This window comes from Mirounga angustirostris, unplaced genomic scaffold (assembly GCF_029215605.1).
Source record: "Mirounga angustirostris isolate CCGP_5_RB_7025 unplaced genomic scaffold, mMirAng1.0.hap1 SCAF_1, whole genome shotgun sequence".
Classification (NCBI taxonomy): Eukaryota; Metazoa; Chordata; class Mammalia; order Carnivora; family Phocidae; genus Mirounga; species Mirounga angustirostris.
Window position 1 is genome coordinate 26,676,178 of NW_026991709.1, and position 21,742 is coordinate 26,697,919.

Below are 21,742 nucleotides of genomic sequence, written 5' to 3' on the forward strand. Positions count from 1 at the left end.
CACGTTGTGGGAACCTCAGACACAACAGAGGTGGGGCCTGAACTTCCTGTATTCCTAAGAATGGGCCTTGGATTAAATGGTAACAAGTAAGCTTAGAAGACTGGGAAAATGGGGACATCTACAAATGTGGCTTAAAGAAATTGCTCATGGATATTTGTTACAAGTCCTCAGTGTAGTTCACGAGTGGTTCTTGCCTCATATTTCAGTGCTTACGTTATGTACTTTCAATTACTGCTACATGTTCATGTGCACTGGTATCTTTTTTCTAACCAGATTATAAACTCTTGAAAAAATAGGGATTCATTCTTATACATCATGCTTATCTCATAGTATCTACCATGATACTGAGCCAATATTATGGTGCTCAGCATATATTTATTAAATGACACTTTATTGGACAGTTCTTTTTAGGGCTGTATGGGTCTATGGTCTTGGATGACTATCATCACCTGAAATAGGATCTTAAATATGTTTTGCATCTCCTTTCTTTTTATAATGTGGTCTTTTCACTTATGATGCATTTGCTTTCTTCTTTTCATTCCCATCTTCACTTAGCTTTGAATGTCTTGCCCTCTCAGTAACACCAGATTTTCAGGGTTCCTAATAAAGAACAAGATAACTGAACTAAATTCTTCTCTTTAGCTAAAATAAAATAAAAAATTACTTCACACCTCAAATCTATGCTCATGTCTTGGGCACGATTCACGAATGCCTAAGTCCACATGTCATGTAGCTGTCCAGCTATTTATACACACATGAAGTACAAGCATGTTTTAAAGTTCTGAGCAGAACTGTGACCAGCTGACACGTCTCAAAAAATCTTTTTTGCTCGCAAAGGACCTTGTCCTCAAACTTTTATAAGTTTAACTTATATAAGTATTCTCAAAGTCGTATATATCACACTTGTTTCTTAGGACTGCAAAAGCTACCAATCGACAAGTGTCAGGAACAGCGGTGAGTAAATAACACACATGCCATTTCCTCTGTGGGGTGGGAAAGATTAGAAGGGGAAGAGAGGAAAAGAAACAATTGGTGCCTCAGTCCCACATGTACACAGTCCCCTCACTGATGGCATTACTGAGTTTGACGAGAACTCCTGCCTACAGCTCATGTAAGAAAAGACAGCACCCCAAGGATGGGAGCGTTATTTACTTTTCCAACCATTTGCAGGAATAATACAACTGGTACTTCCAATCAGGTCGGGCCTTCTCGGTGGCTCCATCATGGTTCTGAATAGTGAGCTTCCGGGACTGGGTAGCAGAGAAAGTTCTTCTTAAAAAAAAATTAAAAATGGAGAAGAGGGAGATGAGGGATGGTTGTTACCTCTGCTTATGCACAGCACGTTCCCAGAGACTGTGCAGCTGACGCACAGCAGACTCTTAGTTTTTGTTCAGGTCTGGTTTTGATCCGCAGTGTTCAGGGATAAGCAGTTCCTTTCAAGTTATTTGCAAACCTTGTCAAAGCCTGATTGCAGCATGACATTGATGACAGACTGATTATTACTTGTCTCAGAAAGCAGTGTAAGAACATATTGGCTTTCATGCCAACATCCAGCTTGTCATTAGCGTACAGTGCAAATGGCAATGGTTTTCCACCGGAATCCTGGAAGCATAGGCAAAAGGAGGCGTCTCTGTTCCTATTGGTTCCAGTAAGATTTCAATAAAATTGTAGGGACAGTTTTTGTGCAGTGAAATTCCTACCAGCACCGGGACAAATGGTCTAGCTTTGAAAAGTCGTCAGTTAGCTTAGAGGCATTTATTCCAGGAGGCTAGGCAGAAAAAAATAAATAAAGAAAGAAGACATATAAAATAATATTAAGGGCGCCTGGGGGGCTCAGTTGGTTAAGCGGCTGCCTTCGGCCCAGGTCATGATCCCGGAGTCCCGGGATCGAGTCCCACATCGGGCTCCCTGCTCAGCGGGGGGTCTGCTTCTCCCTCTGACCCTCCCCCCTCTCATGTGCTTGCTCTCTCTCATTCTCTCTCTCTCAAATAAATAAATAAAATCTTAAAAAAATATATTAAAATATAAACAATTTTTTTTTCCAGCAAAACAGACCTACTAAAACTTAGAAGTGAATTCAGTTGCAAAATTCTGTTTGTTTGGAAGTGCTAAGTACTCAATTTTGGTAATTTCTCAATAATTAAAGCCAGATCCAACCAGATGAATAAATTATCTACTTGGGACGTGAATTAGATCTGTAGGTACTTTCCCTTTTTAAACCACAGAAACTCAGTTACATTAAAAAAGCATGTGTGTTCTGAATCCTTTCCAGGAATTAAAAACTCTAATTTCAATTTTATTCCAGAGTCATGAAAATTACCTACATGCCTACTTCATGCTTGGGAGAAAGTTACTAGCTGGAAACCAGTGGTATCTGAAGTCAGGATCTTGTATTGCTTCCTCACCCATGTTCCTTTTGATCTTTCTTGCTTCTCCTGGTAGAAACATAAGGGGATAATCTCGTTAGGCCACAGCTATTCATTCATAGAAGGAACAACCACCTCAGTTTCTTTAAAAAAATATTAACTCTGTAACGAGATGACTTGTTAAAGTTCATTGGAACTTTTAATTGAAAAACATAATATATGTACATGACAAAGTTTAAGTCAAATGTGTAAAAGGGTATTTCATGAAAGAAAAATCTTGGGGTGCCTGGGTGGCTCAGTCATTAAGCATCTGCCTTTGGCTCAGGTCATGATCCTAGGGTCCTGGGATCAAGCCTTGCATCGGGCTCCCTGCTCGGCGGGAATCCTGCTTCTCCCTCTCCCACACCCCCTGCTTGTGTTCCCTCTCTCGCTGTTTCTCTCTCTGTCAAATAAATAAAATCTTAGAAAGAAAAGAAAGAAAGGAAGAAAGAAAGGAAGAAAGAAAGAAAGAAAGAAAGAAAGATCTTTCCCTTATCCCAACAGGGAATCACTAATATGCATATGTATATGTTTATTGTCCCCAATTTTTACATAAATTTAAGCAGAACTCAACATAGTATTCTTTTTTTAAGGTTTTATTTATTTATTTGACACAGAGAGAGAGAGAGCACAGGCAGGGGGAACAGGAGGCAAAGGGAGAAGCAGGCTCCCCACTGAGCAGGGAGCCCCATGTGCGACTCCATCCCAGGATGCTGGGATCATGACTTGAGCTGAAGGCAGACGTTTAACTGACTGAGACACCCAGTTGCCCTCAAAATAGTATTCTTATCCATGTTGTATTCTCTTAGCAATATCAGAAACTATAGAGATAGGATTTTAGGTAGTCCTGAATTCCTGTCTTATTTGGGATGCTGAGATTCCAGAGATGATTGGAATTGACATTTGATTCATGTAAATCTGATACTTCGCTTATGAGTATGCTTGAACTGGTCCATGTTAGCCCACAATTTGCTAAAAGAGATAAAGGTAATTATTATAAGAATAAGAAAAACTAGAATCCTGCTATATTTGAGTTATAGTTTGTGGCAGTTAATTCTACACCACAGGAAATAAAGAACACTCCACTCTCATCCTGAGCAGGACCTCAGGTGGCCATTCTGTGACCCAAAATGATCATCAGTTTTCTCATCTTGCTCAATTACCCATCATCCACAGAAGGATTCCTTGCAGGAGAGGGAAGCTTGCATTTCCAACATGGAGACTGCAGTTGAACCTGTAGCTAGGTGCAACTGGCTTCATACAGTTAAAACCTCATTTCCTTTACCTAAGTAAAAATATCCAATAAACTTTGCCCTTTGGAATCCATCAATCACCCTCACCTTTGTAATAATCATTCAGGTGCTATACTTTTAAATTTTTCCCTCCCTAGTCAAGGTTATAAAACAGAAGCTTTGAGTTCAAAATGGTGGACTCGGTATACAAATCTAACTCCCCTACACTCCTAAATCCCCCCAAATGAGAAATAAATATTAAAAAATCACAAGTATATTTTATTTTCTGAAGATAAAAAATCAGAACCCAGAATCAGATTCTTTCTGAAATCAGAATTGCATGGTTTTAAATGAATATGATAGTTAATTTTGTGTCAACTTGGCTGGACCACAGGATGCCCAGATATTTGGTAAACATTATTCTGAGTGTTTGTGTTTTTGGATGAGATTAGCTTTTAAATTGGTAGATTCTGAATAATCCAGACTGCCCTCCATAATGTGGGTGGGCTTCATCCAATCAGTCAAAAGCCTAAGTAGAACAACAAGACCAGCCTCTCCCACACAAGACAGAATTCTACAGTAAAAGATCTTTCGACTTAAATTGGAACACTGGCTTTCCTGGATCTCCACCTACTGGCCCCCTGGCCAGATTTTGGATTTGCCAGCTTCCATACTTGCTTATTATGAATTCCTTATAATAAATCTCTCTCTATACACACATCCTATTAGTTCTGTTAAACCAGAGAAACTTGGCTTATACAATGGACAAATCAAGGTGAGTTAACAGCCATCTTAAACATACACAGTGTTAGGTACATTGAAAGTGAAAGTTGTTTTTTTCCATTAAAGTTAAGAAAGTGTTTAAGTATTGGGTTGGCAGGTAGAGAATAAGAATGGGCAATGACACTAATGTCCAGATTTGGTAATCAAAATTATAGATTAAAAATATGCTTACAGTCCAACTGACACGGTCAACTGTGTATGTGTCTGTGTGTTTGTGTTATCTCATATCATCTACCTATCTATACACACAGCTAGTATTTGAGTGCTTCCTGTGTCAGGCACCATATTGAATATATTACATAGTTCATCCCATTTAATTTTCACATCTACCCTATAAAGTAAGTACTGTTATGTTTTTTGTAGCATATAAAGGAAAATTTTACTATAGTGAATTAAAATTTTAATATAGTGAATAATTTTTCTAGACTTACATAGCTAATGTGATCTGAGACTTCTGACACCATTTCCTAGAATTATTTGGTCAGAATTATACAACTAGTAAATCATGGAGCTGAAGTTAGAACCCAGCAATCTGACTTCAGAGACCATGCTGTTAGTCACCATGCTCTGTGAAGAATGACTCAAAAATTACACTTAGCCAGCATATCTTTAATAGCAAACCCTGATTAGGACATTACCAGGAAAGAAAATTATAGCCAAATTCTCCCATGAACATCTTTGCAAAAAATTCTAAGCAAAACATTAGCAAATTGAATCTGTATATGTATACTTAAAAACATAGTAAATAATAATGTAGTGTGGCTTACCAGAAGATTGCAAGGTTGGTTTTTAATATTAAAAAGCAATAGTGTAATTCACAACTTTAACCCTATAAAGGAGAAAATAATGTGATCATCTTAATACGTATACAAAAAACATTTTGATAAAATTCAATACCCAGTCATGACAAAAACTAAGGAAATTAGAAGTAGAAGTAGAATGCCTTGGGTGGCTCAGTTGGTTAAGCGTCCGACTCTTGGCTTTGGCTCAGGTCATGATCTCAGGGTTGTTTGATCGAGCCATACGTTGGGCTCTATGCTGGGCTTGGAGCCTGCTTAAGATTCTCTTTCTCCCTCTCTCTGCCCCTCCCCACTCTCTAAAACAAAAACTGAAAAACCAAAAAACTTTAAACTGTCATTATTTGCAAATGATATGGATATGTACTTAGAAAATTCAAAAGAATCTACAAAAAATGATTAGAATAATGTCGATTTAGTAAATATAATTGTAAATCAATACACAACAAATGATTGCATTTCTATAAATTAGCAGCAAATATTAAGAAAGAAATTAATAAATACTACTTATAATAGTACAAATAAAACCCCCAGATATTTAGAAATAGTTCAAATGAAAAACCTCTTACTCTTCTGCATTGTAAACAACAACAAAAAAGAGTGCCAAGAAAAATTTTTTTAAATCCAAATAAATAGATGGATAGAACATGTTCCTGCCTTGTAGAGCTCAAAATTATTAAAATGTAAGTTCTTCCAAAATTGATACATATATTCAATGTTCTCTCAATCAAAATAACAGAAGGATATTTTCTTCTTGTTTTTGTTTGTTTGTTTGCTTGTTTGCTTTTTATGGAGGAGGGGTAATTGGCCTGCTAATTCTAAATGTGTATGGAAATGCAGAAGACCTAGAATAGCAAGACAATCTTTAAAGGAGAACAAATCTGGCGGAATTGTATTGACAGAGATCAGGTCTAATTACAAAGGTGCAATAAGCAAAACAGTGTGGCATTGAATGACACTGATGTAAAAATAAACAGATCGGCCAATGGAACAGAATTGGATATCCAGAACCTGACTCACACATATGAGCACCTGATTTATCACAAAGATGCCACAGCAGTTTAGTGCAGGAAAATGGTGGTTTTAATAAATTACTGAGTCAATTGAAAATCCATCCGAAAAATAAGTTAGTCTGTACCTCACACCATTCACAAAATTGAATTGGCAATGGAATTTAGACATAAGTGTGAAAGACCAAAGAACACTTCTAGAAAAAATCATAGGAGAATGCCTTCATGATGTTGTGGTAGGAGGATTTCATAACCGAGACAAAAATAATTAGCTATGAAAGAAAAGATTAAGAAGTTGGAATTCATTTAAATAAGTTAACTCTGTTCACTTAAAAGATAGTAGTAGTAAGAGTATGAAAAGTCAAATTAGCAAACGAGAGAGAATGATTATATCCATTTTATATATGTAACTTATGTAACTTTTATAACTATACATAAGCTTATAATTTATAAGTTACAATGTATGACTGCATATAAATAATTATATTGGCATATATATAAAATCAAAGGACTTCTATGCAAGATATATAAAGAATGCCAACAGCTCAGTGAGAAAAATTCTTTTTAATGAACCTCAACTAAATACAAATTGTAACCACAATGACATAACACTACATCCCAAGGAGAATGACTAAAATTTTGAAAGACTAAAAATATCAAGTATTAGAGAAGATAGAAATCAAGTAGAATTCTCAAACATTATACAAATTAATACCCCAGTTGATAATCATTTTGTTGGAAAATAGTTTGGTAGTACTTACCAAAGCTAAATATACATATAATCACTTCCTGAGTTTACACAATTACACAATAGACATGAATGCTTATGGCAACAAAAAGCATGTACAGTAACATTCCCTAGCTTTATTTATAGTTGTCCCAAACAGGGAACAACCCATTTATGCATAAGCAGAAAAATAAATAAATACATTGAAGTATATTTATATAGTAAAATATTTAGCAGCAATGAATAATAATTACTTACAGTGAACACTGATACTGTAGAAGAAAGAAATTGCTTGAGAGAAGTGGGAGGGTCAGTAATAAGTATGTGTATTGTTTCATAATGAACATTTAAAATTATAAAACATATTTCATATTTGAGCTTACTGAATACGAATTAAATCTGCAGGACTCCCATTTTGCTAATGTTGATGTATATAAAGCAGGACAGCCACTAGAAATATAGCAGAAGCCAAAACCTATCCAAGTCAAGAAGTTCAAATAGGCCTTAGCTGATAGTATTCTCACCTACCCGGCTTAATAAAGACCATTCCCTGGAACCTTACACAAACAAGCATATGCATTAGTCAGTGCATGAGATTCAGTGGAGAAGACTTGGCAGAAAGACAAAAAAGAGTCTCCAAACTTCTTTGGAAAGTGTTTTGCCACTTATCCTAAAGCTATAACTCTGCCAACTGGAGTCAGTGGGCTATTATAAATTTATATATGCATTTAATCTGCCTGGAGAATTTTTTTACTTGTATGTATATCAACATTTCAAAACAACCTTTTAAGATACAGAATCTTCCAAGAGGAGGGTTCTTTATAAGTGAGAGGCAGCTTTCCTTCTGAGGGACAGCAATGACTAGTTTGTTTGAGTACAAAACTGACAGTTGGAAAAGTCTGAAATATAATTCTGGCTTTTCTACTTCCTTAGGTTCCCATACAGAATAAACACGAACCTGTTAAGCAAGCAGAATTTTGGAAGAAGTACATACACATTTTAAAGAAGAGCTGGAAACTCTGCTGTAATCAGGGTTAGGGAAATCCCTTGACCATTATTTGAGTGACCCTGTCTGATTAGATCTGGATGGAAACCATTGGCAAAATTAGCACATAGACTTCATGAGGCTTTGCAACATGAAATGAGAGTGAGATTATAGGATTCTGTAGACAAAGTACACAATTATGTGAAATTGTTTTGCCTTTATAATCTGAAAAGAAAGAAGTTTGAGGTATTCCAAATGAGTGATTTTTTTAAATAAATGAAAATTAATGGAAAAAATAGTGAATAATGAAATAATTTTATAGCCTGAAAGAAAAGTTCTTAGAGAAATTCATTTTGTTGCATTCTGGAAGGGGAATCTTAGCCTTTGCTAAGTCTCCTATGTAGATACTGTTCCCTATCAGGATATAGCTGTTAGCCTGAGGCATCTCAGAAAGATGGTAATCACTAATTGCTGGCTGATGTACACTATGCAAATAGTTTGTATAGTTACTTATGGGGAATATTTGCAGTCTTTTTGGTTTAACTTGCTGTAAGGGGACAGAGTTCACTATAGAGTCTGAGAAAAGTTACCTCAAACTGTATCTGATGGAAAATGGAAATAAAACAAAGGGACCCATCCTCTCAACAAGAAGCAATTAGAGGATGTGGGGGTTAAATAGAGGATATAATAAGTAGGTAGAGTTGTCATTAGAAGGAATCCAATATTAAGGAGACCTTTTCTTTCAAATGGTCATCTAAATCCTAGCTTAAGAATTGGTGGAATTATGAAATAATTAGGTTATTTGTCAGAGGTACAAGCTTCTCCAAAATGGAAGCCTAGTCTCTGAAGAGATGACTCACAAATCCAATCTTTAGCTAATTCCTTGGAGTAGGCTAAGATACTAGAAAAGAAAATGAAAAATAATTGACATGGTCATGTGTGATTTTAGTAGTTTTAGGTCCATAACTTACAAAAGGCGTAGCTTAGTAATTAAGAAGGAATTTGTGGTGAGGTTCTTTGAGACTCTGGACATGTCTTCTTCTTCATCAAAGCAGAAGATTCACCCACTATTTTAGCACCTGTTGATTATTAACCCCCTCATTATATATGTATTAGTTTGTTTTCTACTGTAAGGAAGATCTTCTTTCCTTCCTTCCTACTTTTCTTCTTCTCTTCCCACCTTCCTTCCCTCCCTCTTTTCCTTTCCTTTCCTTTTCCTTTTCTTTTTCCTTTCCTTTCCCTTCCCTTCCTTTGCTTCGTTTTCCTTTCTTTTCTTCTTTCTTTCTTTCTCAGTATAAAATAGGGATTCTTATTTTATTGATTATCATGTATTTTGAGCTCAGAATGGCCATATTTGGCCAGTGGGAGCCCCTTTAAATCCTTTGTCTTTTAAATATTTTTAGTTCATTTTTGAGCACTTCCTTATTTTCTGGCCACAAAGATGTCCTAGAAAACTTTTCTTTTTTGCTAGGTTGTCCTGGAATCCAGCCTGTCCTTGCCACTTTGTGTTAAAGGACTTTAGTTTCGTTGGGTCTTCTCTATCCCCTTCCTCCTTGATTTGATGCTGTGTCCCAGCCAGGAGAATCATGAGTCAACCCCTTTTGTGATATGAAATAATTTACACTCAATCTAGCAGATTTCTTAAAGAATCTAGAAGGTTTTGATAGACTTTAATTTCCTTAGAAGATGCAGAATTTAGTTGCTTTATGTTCTACCACTCTTTGTTATGAATGTCAAAGGTGGAGGCAGTTAAATGACCTTGTTTACAGTGTTCTTCCTACTGGAAGCCAGTTAATCAATCCATAGCTATTCAGTGGGTTATTTTATTCAAGTGACCATTTAACTTAAAAAAAGAATGGTTGTATTCTTTGTCATTTAGGGTCCTAACAGGACACTGGATTCATCTCAGAAGGTTGATATGAAAAGTTCTAAATAAAGAAATAACATATAGAGTTGTAGCACGAATAAGAGAGCAAGCAAGAGTTGGTGAGGTACCCAAATACTAGCAATATTAGGGAGCCTTGGCCATTCCAAGGGCCAAAGCAACACTGGAAGGACACAGTTATGGTGGACCACTGGAGTGAGGACCATGGAGAAAGACTCTGATGGAAACATTAGGTGTAGAGGGATACAGCCACTGCCACACTTTTGGCAGGCATCAGAGCAAGGAGGAGAGGGCAAGTAAATGTAGTTTTTTCACTTTTCCCACCCTTTTCTATTGCATGTGCTCTCAGTGGCCAAACCTAACTGAAGGTCATCCTGCAGGAGAGCCAAGGACATGCGGTTCACAGTTATCATCTGTAGGAGCACTGTATTAGTAAGGTCCTCCAGACAAACAGAAGCAATAGGATATACCTATATCTATATCTCTATATCTCTATCTATCTATCTATCTATCTATCTATCTATCTATCTATCATCTATCTATACATATATAGAGAGATTTATTATAGGAATTTACTCTAATGGCTATGGAGGCTGAGAAGTCCTGTGACCTATCATCTGTAAGCCAGAGACCCAGGAAACCTGGTGGAATAATTCAGTCCCCGTCCGAAGGCCTGAGTTTGGAATGGGGTGGGAGGCCTAACAGTATAAGACCCAGTCTGAGCCCAAGTCCCCAGGGACCAGGAGCACAGATGCCCAAGGGCAGGAGGTGATAGATGTCCCAGCTCAAGTAGAGAGAAAGTGAATTCACCATTCCTCTGCCTTTTTGTTCTATTTGGGCACAGAATGGATTTGATGATGTCTACCTGCACCAGGGAGGGCCATTTATCTGCTTTACTCAGTCTACTGAACCAAATGCTAATCTCTTCTGGAAACACTGTCACCAACACACCCAGAAATAATGTTTTACCAGCTATTTGGACATCCCTTAACCCAGTCAAGTTGACACATAAAATTAACCAACACAAGCACAATGAGGTCAGAGAGGGAAGGGCAATGTGTTCTGTGGGCAAAGAAAGAAGAGCCTGTGTGTGTGCTCAGACATAGTCTTCTTCACCACCACCTGGGAGTTCCGTGCAATTTATTCTGTAGCAAGCTTATAGATGCCGAGTTTCCCATGCTTGATGCCTCAGAAATGCACTTTTAACTCAGTTCAAAAGATTCTGCCACACACAAGAGGTATCATATTTACTTTATTAGAAGTAGCTTGTACCTTTCTCCTGCTCTTGAAAAATCCAATTTGTTGTTCCACTGAGAGAAAGTATGTCAGGTGCATATGTGGATAAGGCAGTCATAAACAAGTCTACAGTCAGCTCACACAATCTAACCCTGTTAGAAGCTATCAGTTAAGGTATTTTCAGGGGGACTGAAGTTGATTATGAGAGAACAAAGAAGCAAAAGTCATACTACATAATAAAAATGGAAATTAGTTTAAATTCTCAGCTCCAGTTCCTGAGCCAATGAACATAAAGTTCATGTTCGGCACATCTGTTTGCTGAGATGGATCTACAGTTATGTTAGGGTAAACGAAAATAAACCCCAAAGAGGTTTCTAGGGTCATCCTCATAGCTGAAAACGTGTATCTTGGTCCGTCTGTGGGCAGATTTAGGGACATACTATTTGGGGGTTTTGTGCGGGTGGTGATTTCCTCATTTTTACAAGAACTATAAAATTATGGTATTTTCCCATTATATTTTCCCTGTTAAGCTTGACAAGCAAGCTGTACTGTGCCAGTATTAGAGCCATGAGATACTTAAGGCCAAATGGCTACATTTTAGAAAATTTAATTATAAGGAAAAGAGGAATTTATAAAGTCTGCCACCAAGAAATGTTTTCATTAACTATATTTCCATCCAATTAGCACCAAAGCAACTTTCCTTTTTTTTTTTTTTCTTTTTTCTTTCCTTGAACTGTGTTGCTCCTGTGTTTACAGCCTGATCCTGCGGCACCATGCTAGCAAGGGAGCCTAGCAAGCAGACGTGACCAGACACAAAGGTGATAAAGTCTTGTCTCATTTCAGTGTTCAACCAGAGTGGAATGCAAATAGCAAGCAGTGCATGACAAAAAGTAAATTAAATCTTTAAAATCCTTCTTTTAATAATCTTAGATGGTATTGGCAGCTTAGGTAAGGCTTTTCTACAAATACAGGATTTTTTGCTCAGCAAAATCCCCTTAAAAGCCAGATAAGAGGTAATACAACTTTGTCCCTGCAACCTAAATGGCATTTCTTCCTTTTCCACACTGCTTTTTCAACCCACAAACACATACACACCTGCATTTCTTCTAATGGCTTCTCATTCTAATATCACTTGATTACACACTCCTAGCAAGCGTTTTTGAACACCGACCTGATAGGACACTGACCTGGATCGTGGAAGCTAATCTAAAGGTCAGCAGGATAGGGAATGGGTCCTCTGGGAGATCCCAAGTTGCCTGGAGGAGTCGTACACACAGAGACAAACAACAATCCAGTACAACATGACAAAATGCTCGAGTACAGGTACAAATACGGTGCTTGTTGGAACACCAGCAAGGCAGCAACGAGTTCTCCCTTTTGGAATTAGAGTGTGTCTAAAAACAAACGTCAGAACTAGATTGTGAAAGCTCGAGTGGAAGGAATTTGTCAGATGGAATAGAGAGAAATGCATTCCTGGCAGAGGGAACAGAATACTCAAATACACGAAGTTCTGTGGTGTTAAAATCCATTCAAATTTGTACCCAAAAAGTTCATTTCAGGATGACACGACAGCTTCAGGGAAGGTGGAATGGACTGTTTACACTTGCTTGAGTTCGGGTCAGTGGAGCTTTCAGACTAGCGTTCAGATATGTATATATCGAGGTGGACCTGTGCTTGAATTTTGACCCAGCCTTAGGCCATCTGGCTGCCAAGAGTTTTAGTGTTATAATATCTGAAATAGGATAATACTCCATTAAAAGACTCATCTGGGGTTTTTTAAATGACACAGGTTGTAGAACACAGGGCATCTGGGAGACCCTTGCAAAACTGACTTATTTATGAATGATAGTTGTAGCTTGGTATAGTGTAATTAATACAGGTTTTAGAATCAGATAAGGTTGGGGCACGTGGGTGGCTCAGTCGGTTAAGTGTCTGATTCTTGATTTCAGCTCAGGTCATGATCTAAGGATCGTGAGATCAAGCCCCGTATCGGGCTCTGAGCTGAGTGTGGAGCCTGCTTGAGATTGTCTCCCTCGCCCTCTGCCCCTACACCCCTGCTTGCTTGTGCACGCATGCAAGCCCTCTCTCTCTAAAAAAAAAAAAAGAAAAAAGAAAGAAAAGAAAAGAATCAGATAAGCTTTGATCTAAATGACTATCACACTAATTAGCTGAGTGAGCTTGAGCATATCAACTAACTGCTCTGAATGTCACTGTGCTTATTTGTAAGATGAATACAATGGAGCACAGTTAGTAGCTACAGTTGGGAAGACAGGAAATACTGAACGGAAAGTTAGGCTTCCAGCCTACACCTAGCCCATAGTAGGTGCTCAGTAAATGAGTAATAGGAAAATGATGCAGTCAAGACATTTTATTTATCCTAAAGCATGATGCAGGGGATGAGGGCAATATTGTCTTTATATGAGAAATTACCCATTCCGACCTTTAGGGAACCATGCCATCCTACCTCCTTTCTAAAATAATATTTTGTAGCCCCCATCACTTCTGAGATGGCATTAGCATCTGCCCACTCTATTCCTCAGTTTGTGGGGAAGACGGTTGTGAGCAGTATGGTAATTACCAAGAAGAGGGTAGCATTAAAGAGGAAAGACGGACAGGAAGTCCTTGGTTTTGCCATTCTAGAACCTTCTTTCCCCATTCCCACTTTCAACAGAACAGGCTTCTGCCATGAGAATACAATGATTATATAATGGGTCCCTAAAACTATGGATTGGAGATAGATTAAAATGAGTGTGAAGATCTCCTCTCCCATTTTCCTCTTGAAGCAGGTTTCTTTGTCTCCTGCAGCCATGCTGAAGCTGAGCTCGTCAGCAGCAGCAGAGAAAGATTTGTGATCTGAATCTCAGGCTTGAAGTTGTTTACTGTTGAGTATATTCAGGCATCACTGCATTTTCTTCTCTCTTTAATACGTTGCTGGCAGTCGGATGGCTTAAAGCATCTCTGTCCAAATGGAAGCTTTTTTTGCTTTGTTCTCTATTCCCTCTGCCTCAGACACATGGCCACCTGGCATATGCTGTGTGTTCTCTGTGCAGAGACCGCCAGCACGCAAACAAAGCCCGGGTGGACATGCGCGGCCAGAGCAGGCACGATGGCTGTGAGCTCAGTCAAACCGCTGGTCATTCAGTCAAAAACTCAGATCAAATGGTTTCTTTGACTGAATTAACCATAGGAACAGCAGATCTGTCATGTGTAGACACAGAAAAGAACAGTAGTAATTCCCAAGTTTCTTTTCAATGCCTACATCGCTGAAAGACAGTTCCCGAACAATTTCGATTTTTTTAAAAATTCAAACTAGATCATTATTGGCTGAATGCACTCCAGTTGCTTTATAATTTGCAGAGGAAAGAGAGCAAGAAAAGCCAAAATACTTGGATTAAAAGACGAGTCCCCATATCTCTGTAGAAATTACAAGGATTTTTAGAAATCTTTGTAATAGCTATTGTAGACATAACAGGCAGTATTCAGGACTGGTATAGTCGAGGAGGTAATTTCTCTATATGTCTATAATTTAAATCGTTTGGAAAGGAAAGGGAAAAAACTTGCATTTTTTAAAGTGGTAGCCACACGTATTTTTGGCATTCCTTTTTTCTCGAGGTGATACTTTATACCGCACAGCTTGTTTTCCACAAAGAGAAAACATAATAAAGAGGGCATAAAAGATTCAGTGTCTTAATTCCCTTGGTTTTCTAAATTTACATTTCACTATTTGAAAGATAAATACAGTACTTTTTTGGAGCTTTAGATGATGCACAAGTGTTGCTATTTTTGCTAAGAATAATTTGTTGGCAAACATGGTACATCTCACTAAGTTTAGCATAAACCAGTGTATTTACTGTGACAATAAGACAGTGCTTCCTCAAGCTGGCACAGTTTTTTCTGTTTTTTTGTTTTTTTTTTCCATGTGCAGTAAGATTAAACAGCAGGGACCATTGAACTATGTAAGAACATTGAAGCTAAGTGCTATAGTCTCAGGTCTTTGGAAGGCACAGTGTAGATATTTGATACATGACCAGCACTCACAACAAAACCACAGACAGGTAACTCTAACATAGCTATGCCTCTTCCATGGCCCAGGAGATGCTAATTTCAAAGAAAATAGTCAAATGCCATAGATGGCAGCAGCTGTAGGCAGGAGGTTGCATTAAGTATCGATCTGTGGTCAGATCAATTCGATTTTGTTGATGACCCAAAACTGACCACAGTCTCTGTTGAGTGGTGGGGTTTCCAAAGAGAGAATGAATGACCCTACCTTCAGTAAGCTTGTCTGGCTGATGCAAAGAAAGGAAATTAATCGTACCAGATAAGAGATAAATGATGCCTCATCAGTGGGAATTTTGACTCATCTCTTTCTGTTCTGACTTTTCCCTTTCCCTTACCTCCATTTTCTCTAGCCAGATACTGAATTATGCAGATTGCTTCTCCTAGAATTGTATATACTCTGAATTATAGTCATCCAAATTCAGGTTGTCAAAACCCTTCTACATTTTGTCAACATCCTACTATTTCATTTCTTGGCTTTAAATTTGTCCAAATATCTATGTCAATGTCTGTATCTGCATCTGTATCTAGAGCTATGGCTACGGCAGTACCCTTTAAAATATATATGTTTTTTTTTTTTCAAGAGAAAAACAATTGTATGTGAATTTCCATAGTATCTTCCCTGAGCTAACTTTCCTACTTAATTTATTAAAATTCCTTTTCCTGACAGAATATATGTGTGTTCGTGTGTGTGTGAAGACAACAGTTCTTAAATATATCTATATTTTATTTCCTACGGAAAAAACATGAATTTATATTCTTCAGCCAGATATTAATGACCTTTACCAATGTATTCTCCAAGCTGACTTTTCTATCTTATTACAGTTCTTTACTTCGCACCCATTTTCTATTCAGATCAGATCCTCACACACAGGAGATATTTTTTTCAGCTTCTTGTTATTGATCACGAAGTTCCCTAACCTAAGCTTTTCCTCCCTTCCATTTCCGTGTTTATAAATTCTATGCATTCTTTTATGTTTGTGTCAACTACACCTTATACCGTGAAGTCTTTCCTGATTTTCTCAGCTTGATCTACTCTCTATCAACAAAGGTATAACTATTATAGTATTTCCCACATGCTATTTTGAGTTATTACTTTATAATTATGTTTTTAACTCAATATTTGTCAAGAATTCATTGTGTGTCCAATATTGCAGTAAGAGCTTGGGATTTGGAGGTCGAAAAAAGCCCTCATATTGCCTCTCCCCTCAAGATATTTGTAATATAATAGTGAGACAGACATGAGAACAAATACAATATCATGTTGAAAAGGCTCTGAATCTCTAGAACCACAGATGCTATTGTATAAATAAATGGCTATATTATTATCTGAGGCATTATGAAATATATGACAGAGGAAAAAAAATGCTTGGACTGAGTGTGAAGGATGAGCAAAAGTTCACAGTGAGCCACATCGGCTATAGAGTGGGGTAGCATTGGGCAGTCCAGACATATGAACACGTGCAAAGACACATGTTTAATCACGTATTTGAGGACAACGAAATAATTCAGAATGACCAGAACTTCAGTTGAATGGAGGGAAGAAGTGAGAAGATGGGACAGAAAGTGAGGAGTGAGATGAAAAAGGCTTACCTTCTATACACAAGAGTTTGGAGCTCAGCTTGTAGGTGAATGATGAGGAATATGATCAGAAGTGCATATTAGAGATGTCATCTTGAAGAAGCTAAGGGATTAGGGGAACTGGTTAGACAGTTATTTAGAGGGAGAAATGAGGTTAGTTTTTGAGCTACAACCTAGGTAGCAGGGATAGAGAGGTAAAGACAGAAGAAGGGATTAGGAAGGTTGCTCTGTATCTGTGTTGAGAGGTCTTATTACTAAAACAGGAAATGCATGAGAAGGCACAGGTTTAGCCCAAGTCAGACTGATGATGGCTCCAGATTGGGTGAGTTTAGTTTTCACTATTTATCCAGATATTGATGTGGAATTATTACCTCTGCTTATAGACTATTAGGTCCTTCAGGGTAGGTCTTCTATACCTTTCCACTGTACATCATCCAGAGTCTTGAATTTAACAGTTGAATTGGAAATATGTAGACCTGGGAGAGGTTCTGTAGGTCTCAGAAACAGTTCTGGTTTGGCTGATTAGGGCCCCTCGGTTCCACAAGAGATCACTTCTGCAATTTCAAAGGCAAAGAAATTTCAAGCATTTATTCCCTTCTGCCCTAGGAACTCAGTGATGAGCACGAAGTTTTTCCAAGCAAAATGTGTTCTCTTTCAGACAGTGTGGAATCCCCGGAAGACTTTTGCTAATCCATGTGTCCTGTGAAGTAAGAACAATTGGTTGATGATCAGCTATGATTTTGCTAAGCCAGCTCATCAATTTCTAAATCCCAGATCCCAGGAAGTACTGAGTGGTTTTAAGTGATAAAAATATTGATGTACCAATGTCTCAAAGGTTATATCACCTCTGGTCATACCGGAGTACCCAAGTTTAATCTAACTATTTCTTGAAAACATACATCATGAAGATTTCCTGCATAAATATATTTTGATCAATGAAACCAGGAAAATTTTTTATTGAGATGGAAAATAAGGAAGCATTAGGGGCATATCCAGTGCAGTATGTTTTTCAGTTTGTGTCTATCTCAGACTAACATCATGATTCGTTTATGAATCTAATATAATATGTTATATTTTAAAACTCAAATAAATTTTCTTGTGTTTGCTTCTGGTCTACACTGGAAAATGACTGATTTTGTTTCTTATACCAACTTCTGTCGAGTTTTACTACCACTGTAAAATAACGTTTTAGTTTTAGATATTTCTCAGGAATGAAAACACTAGTTTTTCAATTGGTGGGATTTTAATTTCCCAAGAACAACTAATTCAAATTATGATCTTTAAAGCATTTTTTTCCTACAAAGCTATTTATCCAAATAAAGATATTTTCTAGTTCAATTCTTTTTTAAAGATTTTATTTATTTGTTTGACAGAGAGACACAGCAAGAGAGGGAACACAATCAGGGGGAGTGGGAGAGGGAGAAGCAGGCTTCCCACCGAGCAGGGAGCCTGATGCGGGGCTCAATCCCAGGATCCTGGGACCATGACCTGAGCAGAAGGCAGATGCTTAAGGACTGAGCCACCCAGGCACCCTCTAGTTCAATTTTCTGACCTCTCTGAATACTGGGAGTAGGAAAAAGAAAAATGTAATTGAGCAAATTGAGGCTTTTTTTTTTTTTTTTTTTTTTAGTTTTCCTGAAAATCTTACATAAACTTGAGAGGACAAATAATTTGCCAAATCATTGTTGCAGTATTTCATTTTTTTAGACTTGGTTGTAATAACATGATACATTATTCTAGTTTGGATATAGTTGCCATAGGTTTTCACACACAAATAATATGGTAATTTAACACAATAAAGAAGAATGGGGGAAAATAGAGAATATTTAGATACATTCTGTGTATCTTTTATGTGATACCTACAAACACAAATAAGTTCCATAATGGAAAACTAGTCAAGGTGTAAGAGTAGGAAATTCAAAACAGGTGATATCCATGATAATTGAGGATAATTAGGACAGAATTCCTCCTAGGAGCACAGCCCACATTTCTGTTGGTTCACTTGCTAAAGCAGCTGTGTCAAACCTACAGAGAAGTGAGGTGCAGTTTTATTGCCCTTGTTTTGAATCTTGGTTTGATTAACATTGATCCCCTCTCTGGCTAAAAAATGTTCAATTCTGCCACTTGGATTTTAGGAAGTTTTATAGGAGATACTGCAGTTTTATAGGAGATACTGATGAAAAAAAACACCAAACACATACTTTCCTGTATGGGGAATAAAACTAGTGTGTCAACTGGTAATTGTGTAAGAGTGGAGATATGCGGGACCATTTCTTTAGGAAATGCTGATTCTAACTTCAGTACAAGATTTGAAACTGGTTTTTATCATTTCCTAGACAAGAAAACCACAGTTTCAGGAGAGTCCCCATGGAAAACAAAACATTTAGATTAATGGAAAAAGAAACACAGTAAGGCATTACCAAAATGGCACAGCAGCCATATTCCACGTTTCCAGAGGCTATATAGCGATTGTACTTGAGGTTGTAGTCTAATTCTCAAGAAACTTCATTCAATCTGCATTTCGAGACAAAACCTATTTATAAAAGTCACGGTCATCCTTCTCTTGCTATGAAGGGAAATATCCTGGTATCAAATCCCCCTTGGATAGAAGACAAAAATACCATTATTATATGTTTTGGCCATGCAAAAATTTTCTTGTATAAATGGTATGATCTTATGCATAGAACATTTATTCTCTTTGGGAAGAGCTATTGACCTTGTAGATAAAGATTTTGTATCCTTTGCCTATTTTTTCTTAATTGCACTTTCATATCAAGGCAGGAGAATTTAGAAGTGATCACTCACAGAGGGCTACACCCGACCTTCCACCTCCTATCTTTTCTCATATCATGGGTGAGTCAAGATAGAACCGTATTTGAGCTCGTATTTGTACAGAGCACTGTAGTATGTGCTCTGGAAATTATCAAGGAAGTAAGTGAGATCTTACTCTAAGGAGTTAATTTCATAGAATGCAGAGACAGGAGACAGAATTTAGGTACATTGCTATAAGACTAACATAAATCATACTACATCGTGAATTGCCAAACCACTTAGAGGAAGAAATATTTCACCCAGTTTTAATTGTGCTAAATTTTACAATGAACAGAACATTTCCTGGGGCTTACCCAAAGGCCACATCTCAGTCTACAAAAGAGTAAAAATGTACTTTTTGTAAATTTAAATATATATATTAAAATATAATCATGATTTTGTTATGACGTTGAGGCCTAGAAGGATAGTTCAGTGTGTGTGTGTGTGTGTGTGTGTGTGTGTGTGTGTTTAGGGAACTATCCTGTTGTCAATGAGTTTTGAATCCCTTTGAAAAAGTGGTATTTCTTGAATTTTCTAATATTTATTCTTTACATGACTCGAATTACATAATTCTAGAATTGGAAAAACAGCTATTCATTATTTGCGTGTTGCAGGGAAGCTGAGGACAGGGAGCTGATAAGCAGGTTGACGAATGGCTAGACTCCAAAGCTGTTTTCCTAGGCCACAGTTTGATGAACACTGTATTAAATCATAGACCCACAGAATATTAAAAGGAGGAAGGAATTTGAAGATCGCCTAATCTAGCGCCACCTTTTTTTCCCAGATCTGGAAAGGAAACCCAGAGGATTAAGTGGCTCATCCACAATCATAGGCAAGTTAGTAACTGAACCTGAACCAAAACCCAAATCTTCTGTCTCATGGTTCAGTTCGTTTTTCCAAATCATGCTTGTTCTCTATCATGTTTTAATTTTTTGAAAAGGTAGTATATGTTTCTGCCATTCTGTATGAAACCATCTTGCCCAACCTTCCATTCTACCTGGGATCACAAGATCATTGGGTCCACTTAAAAATTTTTAATTTATAGTAAGGGACAGTTTTTTTTTTTTTAAAGATTTTATTTATTCATTTGACAGAGGAGACACAGCAAGACAGGGAACACAAGCAGAGGGAGTGGGAGAGGAAGAAGTAGGCTTCCTGCTGAGCAGGGAGCCCGATGCGGGGCTCAATCCCAGGACCCTGGGATCATGACCTGAGCCAAAGGCAGATGCTTAAGGACTGAGCCACCCAGGCGCCCTAGTAAGGGACAGTTTTACCAAATATTTTGCCACTGTCTAACATTATTTCCTCAAAGGGACTTCATCAGGGACTCTATGCATATGTTGGAGAGAACTCTACCCAACTTAAATAGCTAATATTTTAGGTTATTTTTAACTCTTCATGTTTCATTTTTCACTTCTATTCTTTATCTTACTTCTTACTATTTTTTTTTCTTTTTTAGTGACCATCCTTCTTTGTGGCCTTCATATTTCCCCTTATTTTACAATGATCTTTTTCTACTTCTTTTTTTTTTTTAAAGATTTTTATTTATTTATTTGACAGAGAAGGACACAGAGAAAGAAGGAACACAAGCAGGGGGGAGGGAGAGGGAGAAGCAGACTCCCCGCCGAGCAGGGAGCCTGATGCGGGGCTCGATCCCAGGACCCTGGGATCATGACCTGAGCCGAAGGCAGACGCCCAACGACTGAGCCACCCAGGCGCCCCTTTCTACTTCTTTTCTGAAGATAGTTCATTTCAGATCCAAATTTTCGTTTACCTGAGTTCTTTATTTGTGTTTCTAGTCTAATGTTATAAAGGCTCTTGTTTCATGAAGTTTTGTTTTTTTTTCAATTCATGCTGAAATATTTGTTCACAATTTTCATAGGCACCATGGCAATGTGGTTTACTCTGTGGTATGCCTTATGCTTTATTTTTTATATTATTTTTGTATAGATGCTCTTCCAGTTCCTTTTGTACAACTCATCACTGAATGAGTTGAAGTTTTTCTGGACAAGCTATTATCAGAAAGTTTCTGTAGGGTTAGATATTCCAGGGTATTCTTTAAAATTTCAAAATCCGGATTCTCTCTCTTCTGCTGACAAATATCTTTCTTTTTTTCTTTAAGATCGTATTTATTTATTGAAGAGAGCGAGCACAAGCAGGGGGACCTGCAGAGGGAGAGGGAGAAGCAGGTTCCCCACTGAGTAGGGAGCTCGACGTGGGGCTCTGGGGCTTGA

General features: G+C 37.6%; 1 protein-coding gene across 2 annotated transcripts in view; it reads right to left on the reverse strand.

The window, feature by feature from the left end:
* Positions 1-13,111: 13,111 nt before the first annotated feature.
* LOC123863282 (uncharacterized) overlaps positions 13,112-21,742 on the reverse strand; it is a 691,187-nt gene continuing 682,556 nt past the window's right edge. For both annotated transcript variants that reach the window (XR_010407905.1, XR_010407906.1), the window contains exons 4-5: positions 19,118-19,296; positions 13,112-17,397 (exon numbers count right to left, since the gene is read on the reverse strand). The gene's annotated coding sequence lies outside the window, so the exon portion shown is untranslated. The remainder of the gene's footprint in view (positions 17,398-19,117; positions 19,297-21,742) is intronic.